A 13,878-nucleotide genomic window follows, 5' to 3' on the forward strand; every position below is an offset into this window, starting at 1 on the left:
GGGCAGCCAAGAAGTGGAACACAACTGAGCAGAGAATTAAGCTTGTGAAGGAGTTTGCTGTGAAGGAAGTGTTTTATGGAGATCATGACACACACAAGCCTGATGACATTCCTCTTGGAACAGGTCTCACGAAGAAGCTTATTAAGCTTGCTCCTTCATGTTATGCTAACATCTTGGCTAGCAGGTTTCTATCAAGGAGTGACAATGAAAAGTCTCACTATTGGTGAATTCACTGACCAGCTGAGACAGATAGAGGACAGCTTGTCACATTCTGCCCTAGTCTTTGCTATAAAAACTATGTTTGGGTGTTACCCTATCTCCCACACTTTGGAAAATCACCCAGATTAGACTCAGCAGCTCTGGAAATTGAATGAAGCTTTATATTTACAGCTTTGCACAATATACAAGAAGATATTTAAAATATCATATACAGTTACATACAGAAATATACAAGTTAAAAGGTAATACAGAAACAAAACACCCCTCCCAGAAACCTGAGTCCCTAGGAGGGGCTCTCAACCACCCTTCCACCTTTCTCCTACCTCCCTCTGCCTTACCCTAAATCTTGCCTTACATTCAAGGTAAGTTTGGAGGGTCAGCCAGGGGGGTTAGGAAGCAGTTGGATTTAGTTGCACAGATGGCAGGTTAGGTTAGAGAGAGAAATGCACCCTCAAAGCCCAGACAGTGACTGCCTTATCTATGTTTGTGTTCTTGTTCTTATACATCTCAGTGAAGTAAGTGAAGTAGATATCATCATCATTTGCTTTTCACAGCCTGTAATCTAATTCTTCTCACCAAAACATTGTAGCTACCTTCAAACTAGCACAAAGGGCTGTGGTAAGTAGGTTGAGAGAGGTTCTTCTCCCCCTTTGCTCTGCCCTAGTGAGGCTGTATCTCAAATACTGTGCCCAGTTCCAGGCCATTCAATTCAAGAAGGACAGGGAACTGCTTGACAGAGTCCAATGCAGAGCCAGAAAGATGATTAAGGCAATGGAACATCTCTCCTACAAGAAGAGATTGAGTGAGCTGAGGCTCTTTAGCTTGGAAAATATGAGACTGAGAGGTGACCTCGTCAATGTTTATAAATATATAAAGAGTGAATGCCAGGAGGATGGAGCCAGGCTCTTCCCAATGATGCCCCATGACAGAACAAGGGGCAATGAGTGGCAAAGTTGAGGCATAGGAAACTCTGTGTAAACGTGAGGAAAACTTTTTTCACTGTGAAACTCTGGAGCAGTCTGCCATGGGGCATTTTGCAGTCTCCTTCTCTGGAGATATTCAAAACCCTCATTGATGCATTCCTGTGTGATTGCTCTAGGTGATCCTGCTCTGATAGCAGGGTTAGACTATGCAATCTTTTGAGATGTCTTCCAAGTCCTAACATTCTTTGATAATGTGGATTCAATAAAAAACATCTACAGCCTTTCCTTCATCCACTAAGCTGGTCACCTTGTAGAAGGAGATCAGGCTGGTCAAACAGGATCTGCCCTTCATGAGCCCAGACTGATATGGCCAGGTCACCTTCTTGCCCTGCACATGTTACATAATGGCACTGAAGGTGACCTGCTTCATGACCTTCCCTGCACCAAACTCAAGACTGACAGGTCTGTAGTTCTCCAGGTTCTCCTTCCAGGCCTTCTTGTAGATGGGCATCACATTTCCCAATCTCCAGGCAGCTGGGACCTCTGTTACTGGTAGCCCTTTTCTTGGACTAGGATCCTTTTCCCACTTTGAGATAGGTGTATATACTGCCACAGACATTCATATGGTGTCTGGGACTTCTCAGACAGATTGTAGGTTACATACCCTAGATTGACAATTTAATGCTTGTTATTGACAGGATTGACTCCAGTTTTGTATAAGCAAAAAACAGTTGAAGAACCTACAGTCAGTCTTGTGCTGGAGTCATGTCACCCTTTTCTCCCCATTCAAGAGTTGTTTGTTGACTCCACTCATCCCAGCCAGGGAGATGTCTCTGATTTGAGACTCTGTCATCACTGATCCAATTTAATATCATTGGTTATATATGAAAAGTCTCTTTTGGTTATCTAGTACCATTTTGTTGTGGAGGCAGGAATTAATGTGTGGCCAAGTCGGGAATTTTATACAAAAATAGTTATTTTATTTTCCCAAAAACCCACCCCCAAAACTATATATTACAAAGATTAATTTAGTGTAATTAGCAGATTCAGTCGCATGAGAATCATCTACAGGGATACCATCAATAATCTGACTATTCTGGAAGTCAGAAGTTGGAAAAGGCTTTAGCTATTAATTAATAGCGGGTTTCTCTACTAATAAAGTTGAGCCAAAATAACTCACGATCAGGCTGTCTTCCTGGTGAGGTTTGTCTCTCTCGTTCTCCTGCAGAAGCTGTCAGAGAGTCGTTAAGAGGTATTCAGCTCTTAAAAAGGTGTCAATGGGGAAGCAATCCTTTGAAGATTTCTTTATTCACCTTAGGCGAGCGGGCGGAGGGTGGGGGGAGTCTCAGGCAGACACTAACTCCCAGGCATGGATGAAATCCAAAGTGGGAGCCTCCAAAGGCAGGAAGCTCCCCAGTTGCTAGACAAAGGGCAGAGTTACCACACCTTAGGTGCAAAAGCGCACAGCCAATCCCAGCTCGATCCCAGCACGGGCACTGCACGGGGCACTCCTCATGCGGGCAGGATGCCTTTGCTCACCCCCTTCACACCTGCGGGGCAGGCGAGGGGGGAGAACCAGGCGCCTTTCCCCCTCCCATTCAAGCCACGGAGAGAGAGGAATTTAGAGGTACACAGGACTTCCAGGACACATTTTTTATGATGCAAGAATGGCTATGGAAGGAACTGCAGATTTCTTTCTGTTTTGATATGTGTTGATCTTTGGAAGCTTTTCTGATTTTAATGCAAGACTGCAGTGTCCCGCTCAGATCCACCTTTAGCAACAAGAGTCTTAAACCTTTTAAAACCAGCTTAAAAGGGAAATGCTTTTCATATAGCAGCCCTTCAGTTTTCATATGGATCTTGCTGATTGTGCTTTGATCGTGTTGATGCTGAATGCTCTCTTGCTATACCTCAGTGTGATATAACAGAAGGAACACCATGTGGCAGCCTGAAGAAAAGTCAATTAAACCAGCAGACATAAAACTGCAAGCAGCTTTTACATGTCACTAATGGACTAGGACCACTTGGCTTTTATGATAGCTCAGAAAACCTCGCATACCTGAGGTGCTGTAAAAATGAGTAACAGTTAAAAGCAGGAAGAAATGCAAAGGACAAGGTGCAAAGCTAGATGGCTTTTGGCATTAGCTGTTGAATAGTGTCAGATCATGGTCTATTTACAGGTACAAACAAAATGAGCTATCCTCAAGGGAGAACTTCCTGTATCCCAAATGTACCCTGGAAACTTGATGATTTTTTTTTTTTTAACTGTTAATGGAGTTCCTTTTCTATCTGAAAAAAAAAAAAAAAAGAAGGAATGGCTTTGGTCAACAGGGACTCTTAAATTGCAGGTTCAGTGTTTGGCAGTTTGGCACTTTCTTCAGAGTTAGCAGAAATACTCATAGTTAATTTTTTTCCTACACTTTATTTAGCTCTGGTTAGTGCTGTCTGTCTTTTGCTTTCAAGATTTTTTGTCTCATCACCATGCTGCCACAGGTAAGTTGTGCATAGTGCTTATTTTCCCATTTGGGGTGCAGGACTCAGAAGGACAAAAGGTCTACAAAATCTTTTTCTCCTATCTGTCCTGGAGTCCTGTATACCCCTAAATTCCTCTCCTGCCGTGACTTCGGGGGAGAGGGAAAGCCGCCTGGTTCCCCCTCCTCGCCTGCCCTGCAGGCGTGACCGGGGTGAGCAAAGGGGTTCTGCCTGCACGAGGAGCGCCCCATGCAGTGCCCGCACTGGAATCAGGCTGGATTGGCTGTGTCCTTTCACGCCTAAGGAAGTGGTAACTCTGCCCTTTGTCTAGAGAGGGTATAAATATTGGGGGCCTCCCGCCTTTGGGGGTTCCTGCCTTGGAGTTCGTCACTGCCTGAACCTTCGTGCTCCCCCACCTCTCTCGCCTCGCCTGGATACAGAGAGATCTTCAAAGACTGCTTCACCTATTGACACCCTTTGTAAGCTTAACGACCCATAATGGTCCACCTGCAGCTGCTGAAAGGGAACGAGAGAGACAGACCGCAGGAGGAAGTCAGCCTGATTGTGAGTTATTTTGTCTCAATTTTATTAGTAAGAAAATGCTATTAATTAATAGGTAAAGCCTTTTCCAACTTCTGACTTCCAAAATAGTCAGATTATCGATGGCATCCCTGTAGATAATTCTCAAGCAACTGAATCTGTTAATTTAACTAAATCAATCTTTGTATATATAGTTTTAGAGGTGGGTTTTGGGAAAATATACAACTCTATTTTTGTATAAAAATTCCTGAATCGGCCACACATTAATTCCTGCCTCCACAACACTATCATCAATTGGCAGACACATATGATGAATCTCCAAGACAAGCTTAACAAAGCAGTATCAGAGAAATGACAAATTTCTATAAATAATGCTGAATACTGCAGATAATACACCTGGAAAATCATTTGATCATAAGAAAATAGAAAATGCCTTCTCTAAAATAAATAAACCATGTAAAGAGAAGACAAATATGCAATTTAAGATTAATATGGTCTGAAGAGTTCAGGAAGATGTTGAGAAAATGTGAAAATATTCTGTGTTGTGCACCATTGAAAGATCCCATTACCAGAGCAAAGCTTAAGTCAGGCTTGACACTTGACTCATACTGACAAGGCAGACAGAGAAATCTCCAGCACTGGCTCAACCAGGCAGCAGACACCACAGGGGGTTATGGCAAAATATTTTCACTACTAGAAATTTTCATGCTCTGTACCTGGATATCATGGTGAATAGTGATAAATTAGATCTACTTGTAATTTCTTCCCTAATTACTGTGTAAAGGGAACAAGACATTTAGCAATCTAGTAATGAAAAACAAAAACTCCATTGTGTTAATATTCCTGCATGTAGTTGGAGGAAAAAAAGTTAACTTGAAGATATTATAGCTCAATAAAGTATAAAACACACATTCTAAAGATAGCTCAACCATAATTGCATAGCCTTGACCTAAAATGAATCATGTTTGATCTTAACTGGCTGGGCACCAAAATATGTATTCTATTATTTTTTATCTTGCTGTGGTAATTAATATAAGAAAAGTTTCATGCCAAGTTAGCTTTGCTTGTAGTGTCCTCAGATTAAAGGAAAATGGAAATAGCATCTCTGTCAGATGAGTGTTCTCATCCCCTGAAGGAAATCCAAGCTCTGCTGACTAAGAAGACTTCAGCTTTTGATCATGAGTTATTGAATATTGACCTATTATTCAGTCAGGGTTGCACACTGACTGTCCTAAACTGGAAAGTTTGGAATCAAATCACATTCAGGGGGAAAAGTTCTGCCAGCAAAACTTCCTTCCCATCTAAATCAAGTCTACATATAGCAACTCATAAATGAGGTCACAAAAACACAGGTACTTGTCATGATACCCTAATTCAAGACAGCAGACAATCCTGATGCTGTGTGACATGCTGGATAGTAGATACTATACTGCCTGAAGAAGTGAATGCAAAATTTGATCTCATAGAAAGAGAAAATGGTACTCATAAATTAAAAAATAAAATGAACAAATAAACAAATAAAACCCAAAAAACAGTACCATCCCTCTATCCCACCATCCCTCCAAAAATAACTCCCTGATACAATTAAAATGTACACTGATAAGAGTCATGTTGTGGAAATGCTGACATGTAGGGATTGATCATGGCTGGGAATGGTGCATATATTAGCAAGCCCCCAAAATGGAAGCTATTGGCTATTGAACTTTCCAAATCCACAAGGAGTAGCTTCTAAGACTGGGGAGGGGGGGGGGAGGGGGGGAAATCTCAAGTTCTCCAAAGTTAGATATCTCAGCCTATCACTCTGTTATGAAGGGGAAATTAATCAATGAAAGATTATATTTTTTGACAAAGTTAATATTGTTTATCTATGTGAGAGGATATTTATTAATATATATATATTTATTAACTTCTATATTTGCAACTCTCGCCACCCCCAACCACTGAACTTTAGTATTAATATTTGTTCTACACAGTTATGAAGACATTATGGGAATATATATCAAACATTAACTATTATAACAACTAGCATACATTCAAACTATTGAGAGAGTATTTTTCCCCGTGGCTTAATGCTGCTTGGGGTCTATACACTGTTTGCCCAGCAGAGTGGGCTGAAAACTGGCAGGAGGCGATAGAAATTACAAAGGCATTAATTTACTCACAATTTTCATTAATCAATAATCACCCTCTGGGGCTATGTCACAGCCTATGCCTAGTGTCCAATTCGTCAGGGTCTCTGCCTGTGGACTTTGAGACTGGAATCCTTCAGTTTCAGGGGAAATGACAGTATCTGACCTTATGCTGCTGGATTCTTCTGGATGCACTCTCCAGGGATACGTAGGCAGGATCTCAGGTGCAGAGGCATGCCATGCAGTCTGAGCATGGGTCTAACGCTGGTTACTCAGGCTGATCGAATGCAGGCAGGCAAGCAATCAATGTGGGGGAGCAAACACGTGAGCTGTGCATCCCTATTTATTAAATGTGGACCAAGAATTAATAGCCCATTGGCCACCAAAATGACCAATCAGGTTGGCAGTCAGCCAAACCTTACCATACTAGGCAAAAGCCACAGGCCTGGACTCCAAATATGGGAATCACGTGGGTCTAGCACTAGGCAGGCATGAGCTAGGCATGTGGGGGCTTACACAATTGTATAGGGTTAACACTCCTGGGGGAGTGACCCTGAACCTGACCCTAGGGGTCTTGGCCCCTCCTCAGGGGTGGGCCACACTCCAGGTGATGGTTAGCCCACTCCCCCCACTTCCTGCGGTATAAAAGAGGAGCACTTCCTGCTCCTCACTCTCTTGCTCTTTTCTCCTTTACCTGCGTTCATGATCACACACACACTGATACTGCATACCAGCCACGAGGCAGAGACACCATCACACTACTCGGGTTGTATCCATCCCTGTTTTGTATTTTGCTGTTTTCCCTTCCTTATCCTTTGTAAACTCCCCTACCTCCAATCCCTTTTTCTAAGTTATTGTTAAACTTTTCCTTTTTAACTTCCAAATCGAGTGAGATTGATTTATTGGGGTGTCCCTACCTTTATCTCTCTCCCTGTCTTTTGGGGAAAGGAGGGGGAGGAGGGGAGGGCACTCAATAAACTCTATAAATTCTATAAATTGTCATTGGGTCTACCAAATTTATAAGAGTCTCTGGGAACTTGCATTTGAACCCAAGACAATTTATTTGGCGTCTCAACGTGGGGCTAGGTAGAAAGAATTCTTTCAGAGAAGATTTGGAAGTTAAAAAATGGATATTCTGAAAGTCTTAATCATTAACGCTTTTGCATGGCTGTTGTGGGGCTGGCTGTTAAAGTTTATAAGTTACCATGTCTTCTGGATTGTCATTGATATGCTCTGGGAATATTCTAAGCATTTGCCTGCCCGAGTCTATGCCTATTTCCTGAATTCTGTTAGTAATATCACTGTGTTTAGAAATGTTTCTGGAACATGGAATCAATCTGAGTATATGCATTGGAGCACAGAAGCTCCAGATATTTTTGGGCGAGAAATGGTACTGGATAGCTGTTATTTCACTGTGTGTAAATGTGGGTTTGGGAATTAATAAGGTAACGGTGAACTGGGACACGTGGAAGTATCGGGTGGGCGCCGCCATTAGGGTGCTTAGGGGGAGGGGTGGCCCTCACTGCCCGAGCTGCAGCTGCGGGGGTTGGGTGACAGGTCAGGCCGTTCCGGCCACCCCGAGCGCAGGCACCGCCCCTAGCGCGGCTCTGCCCCGAACTCCGCCTCCGGTCCCGCCCAGGGCAGCCCCCCGGACCCTGCCCCCTCAGCCCAGCCCCCTTCACCTGGCGCCAATTACGACACGGCCAGCAAGATCAAACGCAAACCCTCCCGCAGATACCGATCCAGGGCAAGGGACCTCTTCGGGAACCAGCACCCCCCAGCAACAGCAACCAGCTGGAAATGGACCTGATAATGGAGTGATCCTTATCAGCTCCACGCCCAGAAAGGAAATCAGGCACATAAGGCAGGAGTATGCAAGGGCAAACGGACAGTCCCTTTTAGCCTGGCTTTTGAAATGCTGGGATGCAGGAGCAGAAACCGTGGACCTAGATCAGAGGGAGGCAAAGCAGCTGGGATCCTTGTCGAGGGATGGAGGTGTGGATAAGGAGCTGGGAAGGCTCGATGGTACCCACTCACTTTGGGCCAGGCTTCTGATAGCTGTGAGGTACAGGTAGCCGACTAAGGATGACATGATTTTCCATCCCCTTAGATGGACAGATATGGAACAGGGGATCTCATACCTGAGGCAAATGGCGGTTCAAGAGATAATTTATGGAGCCGACCAGAGGCCCTCGGACCCTGATGATGTCCGCATGAAGCCAGCCCTCTTAAAGAAACTGACTCAGTGTGCCCCTTCCACATATGCCCCCACATTGGGAGCACTGCTGCTGGGCAGAGACCCCAACAACCTTCCCACAATCAGGGAGTTCGTGAATGACCTAAGACAGTTTGAAGACAGTTTGTCGAGGAAAACCTTAATTGCCACTGTAGAGACCCTCACCCAAGAAATGAACGAGCTAAAAGCCTCTTTCTCTGAAATGCAGAAGGCAGAGGACGACTGCTCTTCACCTTCAGAATGGGTGCAAGTCTCAGCTATAAGGAACACACGCCGCCGTGCTCCTCCTCCTCCCTGCAGGAGACCAGCCCAGAGCAGACAGGGTACACACAGGGGGTCACTCTGGAGAACACTGTGTGACCATGGGGAAAACATGGACAGATGGCATGGCCAGCCCACCTCAGCCCTATCGGCCAGGGTAAGGGAACTGCAGGGGACAAACACAGGGAATAACTCCTCCAGAAGAGGGGTTGCCCCAGTGTCCCGCAGGCAGCCCTCTCGCCCAAGGGGTGGTGAAGCCAGTAACTCAGGTCCATGTGCCTCATGCAGTCACACTGCTCAGAATTAGAGGTGCCCTGTCTCCAGCCAGGCGGAGGCCAGGGATAACAGAGTATATTGGGACGTGTTTGTGAAATGGCCTGGCACTTCTGAGGCCGAGAAATACAGAGCGTTGGTAGACACCGGTGCCCAATGCACTCTGATCCCCTCCAGCCACAGGGGGACAGAAACTGTTACAATTGCAGGAGTCACAGGGGGGTCTCAGGAGTTGACTGTGCTGCAGGCTGAGATAAGCCTCACCGGGAATGTGTGGGAGAAGCACTCCATAGTAACTGGCCCTGATGCACCTTGCATCCTGGGGATCGACTTTCTCCGGGAAGGGTACTTTAAAGATCCAAAGGGGAACAAGTGGGCTTTTGGCATAGCAGCTGTAGAGACTGCAGACAAAGAGCAGCTGTCTATCATGCCTGGCTTGTCAGATGACCCTTCCGTGGTTGGTACCCACAAGGTGGAAGATGTCAAGTTACCTGTTGCTTCTCATGTAGTTCATCGCAGGCAATACCGCACCAACAGAGACTCCCTGCTACCCATACAGCAGCTGATTCGCCGCCTGGAGCAGCAGCTTGTCATCAGCAAGAGCCACTCGCCCTTCAACAGCCCGATATGGCCAGTGCGAAAGGAGACAGGGGAGTGGAGACTCACGGTGGATTTCCGAGGCCTGAACGAAGTGACTCCTCCAATCAGCGCAGCCGTGCCTGATATGTTGGAGCTGCAGTATGAACTGGAAACGAAGGAGGCCAAATGGTATGCCACAATTGACATTGCTAATGCTTTCTTCTCCATCCCCATTGCAGAAGAATGTAGGCCACAGTTTGCCTTCACCTGGAGAGGAGTCCAGTACCACTGGAACCGACTGCCTCAAGGGTGGAAGCACAGCCCTACAATCTGCCATGGCATCATCCAGACTGCACTGGAGAAGGGTGGCGCTCCGGAACATCTGCAGTACATCGATGACATCATTGTATGGGGTGAGACAGCAGAGGAGGTCTTCCAGAAGGGTGAGAAGATCATTAATATCCTGTTGGATGCAGGTTTTGCCATTAAGAGAAGCAAAGTGAAAGGGCCTGCCAGAGAGATCCAGTTCCTGGGAGTTCGATGGCAGGATGGCCGACGCCACATCCCTATGGATGTGGTGAATAAAGTGGCCACTATGGTGGAACCCACTAACCGGAAGGAGACACAATCCTTCCTGGGGTTTGTGGGCTTTTGGAAGATGCACATTCCCGGGTACAGTCAAATTGTGAAACCCCTCTTTGATGTTACAAGAAAGAGGAATAACTTTGGGTGGGGACCTGAGCAGCAGGTGGCATTTGACCAGATCAAACGAGAGGTGGTCCATGCCATGGCCTTGGGACCAGTTCGAACCGGCCCAGAGATTAAGAACATTCTCTATACAGCAGCCGGTGAGAATGGTCCTAGCTGGAGCCTATGGCAGAAAGCTCCTGATGAGACAAGAGGCCGCCCACTCGGGTTCTGGAGCAAGGCGTACAAAGGCTCAGAGACCAAGTATACCCCCACAGAGAAAGAAATCCTAGCTGCCTATGAGGGAGTCAGAGCTGCCTCTGAGGTGATTGGGACGGAGTCACCACTCCTTTTAGCTCCAAGGCTTCCAGTCCTGACTTGGATGTTTAAAGGGAAGGGTTCGACTCCGCACCATGCCACAGATGCCACTTGGAGTAAGTGGATGGCTCTGATAACTCAGAGGGCTAGGATGGGGACTCTCGAGCGTCCAGGCATTGTGGAGGTCATCACCAACTGGCCAGAGGGCACTGACTTTGGAAGGCCAGCAGAAGAGAAGGCAGTGACCCGTGCCGAGGAAGCCCCCCCATACAGTGACCTCCCTGAGGAGGAAAAGGCATATGCTCTCTTCACAGATGGATCCTGCCGCCTGGTAGGCAGCAAGCGAAGATGGAAGGCTGCCGTCTGGAACCCTACACACAGGGTTGCAGAGGCAAGAGATGGAGAAGGTGAATCCAGCCAGTATGCTGAGGTGGAAGCCATCCAGCTGGCCCTGGACATTGCAGAACGAGAGCAGTGGCCAATGCTATACATCTACACCGACTCATGGATGGTAGCAAATGCCTTATGGGGGTGGCTGAAGGAGTGGAAGAGAAATGATTGGCAGAGAAAAGGGAAGCCTATTTGGGCTGCTGATCTCTGGCAAGACATTTCTGCACGCCTGGACAAACTACCAGTTAAAATCCGACACATCAGTGCTCACATCCCAAAGAGCAGAGCCACTGAAGAACAGCAGCATAACCACCAAGCTGACCAGGCTGCCCACATCTGCCAGATTGACCTGGACTGGAAGCACAAAGGTGAACTGTTCTTAGCTCGGTGGGCACATGACTCTTCTGGTCACCAAGGAAGAGATGCCACATACCAATGGGCCCGAGACAGATCCATGGACATATCCATGGAGGCCATAACTCAGGTTATCCATGAATGTGACATCTGTGCCACCATAAAGCAAGCTAAGCGCATGAAGCCTTTGTGGTACGGGGGACGGTGGTCAAAGTACAGATATGGGGAGGCCTGGCAGATTGATTACATCACTCTGCCTCGGTCTCGTAGTGGCAAGCAGTATGTGTTAACCATGGTGGAGGGAAGCACGGGGTGGCTGGAAACCTACCCAGTACCTCATGCTACTGCCCGTAACACCATTCTGGGCCTGCAGAGCCACATCCTGTGGAGACACGGTACCCCAGAGAGAATTGAGTCAGACAATGGGACCCATTTCAAGAACCACCTTGTAAGCAACTGGGCAAAAGAGCATGGGATAGAATGGGTTTATCACATCCCATACTACCCACAAGCTGCAGGAAAGATTGAGCGACACAATGGTCTGCTGAAAACCACCCTGAAGGCTATGGGAGGTGGAACTCTCAGAAACTGGGAGAAGCACCTTGCAGAAGCCACTTGGCTGGTGAATAGCAGGGGATCAGTTAACAGAGCTGGTCCTGCTCAGTCTGCCCTACTGCCCATAGTTGAGGGAGATGGAGTTCCTGTAGTCTGTGAAAGGAATCTACTGGGAAAGACTGTGTGGGTTGCTCCTGCCTCTGGTGGGGGAAAACCTATCAAAGGGGTGGTATCTGCAGAGGGTCCTGGTCACACATACTGGGTGATGATGGAAACTGGTGTTATCGAGTGTGTCCCTCAGAGAAATCTCTCTTTAGCTGAAAAGGTTTTGAAATCTCAGAGTTGATTCCATGTGTTCCAGATACTTTCAGGTTATCTTGTATTATAGTTGTATAATAGTTGTATCATAGTTGTGCAATACTTGTATCATAGTTGTGCAATACTTGTATTATAGTTCATAAGGGGTTACAAGTTGTTTTTTGTAGTTATACCCTCACCACTACACGGCGTCCAACAGAACCTACATCACAGCAGCAGCTATCCAGAGTCCTACAGCATCGCATCACACCACGGCGTCCAACCAGAACCCTGCATCTGATTCGGCACTGATGCCCTGCAGTGAGAGACTGTTCCTGATTTCCCTCCAGAGGATGTCTACAGCCATCTCATCCACACCTGTTCCCCTGATGCCAGACACCAAGAGAGACTGTTCCTGATGTTTTTTTCTTCACAGAGGGAAAAGACTTTCCTGAGTTCCAACAAGAACTGTTCCTGCTTCACTGACTTTTCTTCCGTTCCTGCCCTGCTCACATCTCAGCAACCTGCACCGGACCAGAGGAACACATCGCCTTGGGGTACAGCCGGGCCTGGGACTGAGAAGGACTAAAGAGAACTCTTAACCCAAGGACACTTTTTCCCATCTTTGGAGAAGAAGACTGTTCTTAGGAAGGTGGAAGTGGTCTAACCAAGGGGTGGAATGTATAGGGTTAACACTCCTGGGGGAGTGACCCTGAGCCTGACCCTAGGGGTCTTGGCCCCTCCTCAGGGGTGGGCCACACTCCAGGTGATGGTTAGCCCACTCCCCCCACTTCCTGCGGTATAAAAGAGGAGCACTTCCTGCTCCTCACTCTCTTGCTCTTTTCTCCTTTACCTGCGTTCATGATCACACACACACTGATACTGCATAGCAGCCACGAGGCAGAGACACCATCACACTACTCGGGTTGTATCCATCCCTGTTTTGTATTTTGCTGTTTTCCCTTCCTTATCCTTTGTAAACTCCCCTACCTCCAATCCCTTTTTCTAAGTTATTGTTAAACTTTTCCTTTTTAACTTCCAAATCGAGTGAGATTGATTTATTGGGGTGTCCCTACCTTTATCTCTCTCCCTGTCTTTTGGGGAAAGGAGGGGGAGGAGGGGAGGGCACTCAATAAACTCTATAAATTCTATAAATTGTCATTGGGTCTACCAAATTTATAAGAGTCTCTGGGAACCTGCATTTGAACCCAAGACAATAATCAGGTGTCCTGGGCAAATGACTTTATGGCACCAGGTCTGTTGTGCCTCTTTGTGATCGTTTACCCCTGGCGCAGGAAGCGAGACATGTCCAGGCAGGGCAAGGCATAAATAAGCCTGCTTTCGGGCCTGCAGGCCCTCCTCAACAGACAGGCACAAGCTAAGCATGTGTGCCTTGTTTAGATCAGGAGAAAAACATGCCTGGGCAAGCTAGTACATGTATAAGCCTATTTCTGGCCCATCAAGCCTGCCACAACACACTCAAAAGAACTACTAGTTTGGACAATGGTAATCACTATTTTCGTTATTTTCAGTAAAGCATACTACAATTTAGATACTTTGATACACTGTCTGCCCAATTAACTCATCATTTTACAGCAAAGCGCAGTCTGAAAAATCTGGGGTATATAAAGACCGCCTCAATAAA

Source organism: Pogoniulus pusillus, chromosome Z (genome assembly GCF_015220805.1).
Source record: "Pogoniulus pusillus isolate bPogPus1 chromosome Z, bPogPus1.pri, whole genome shotgun sequence".
Classification (NCBI taxonomy): domain Eukaryota; kingdom Metazoa; phylum Chordata; class Aves; order Piciformes; family Lybiidae; genus Pogoniulus; species Pogoniulus pusillus.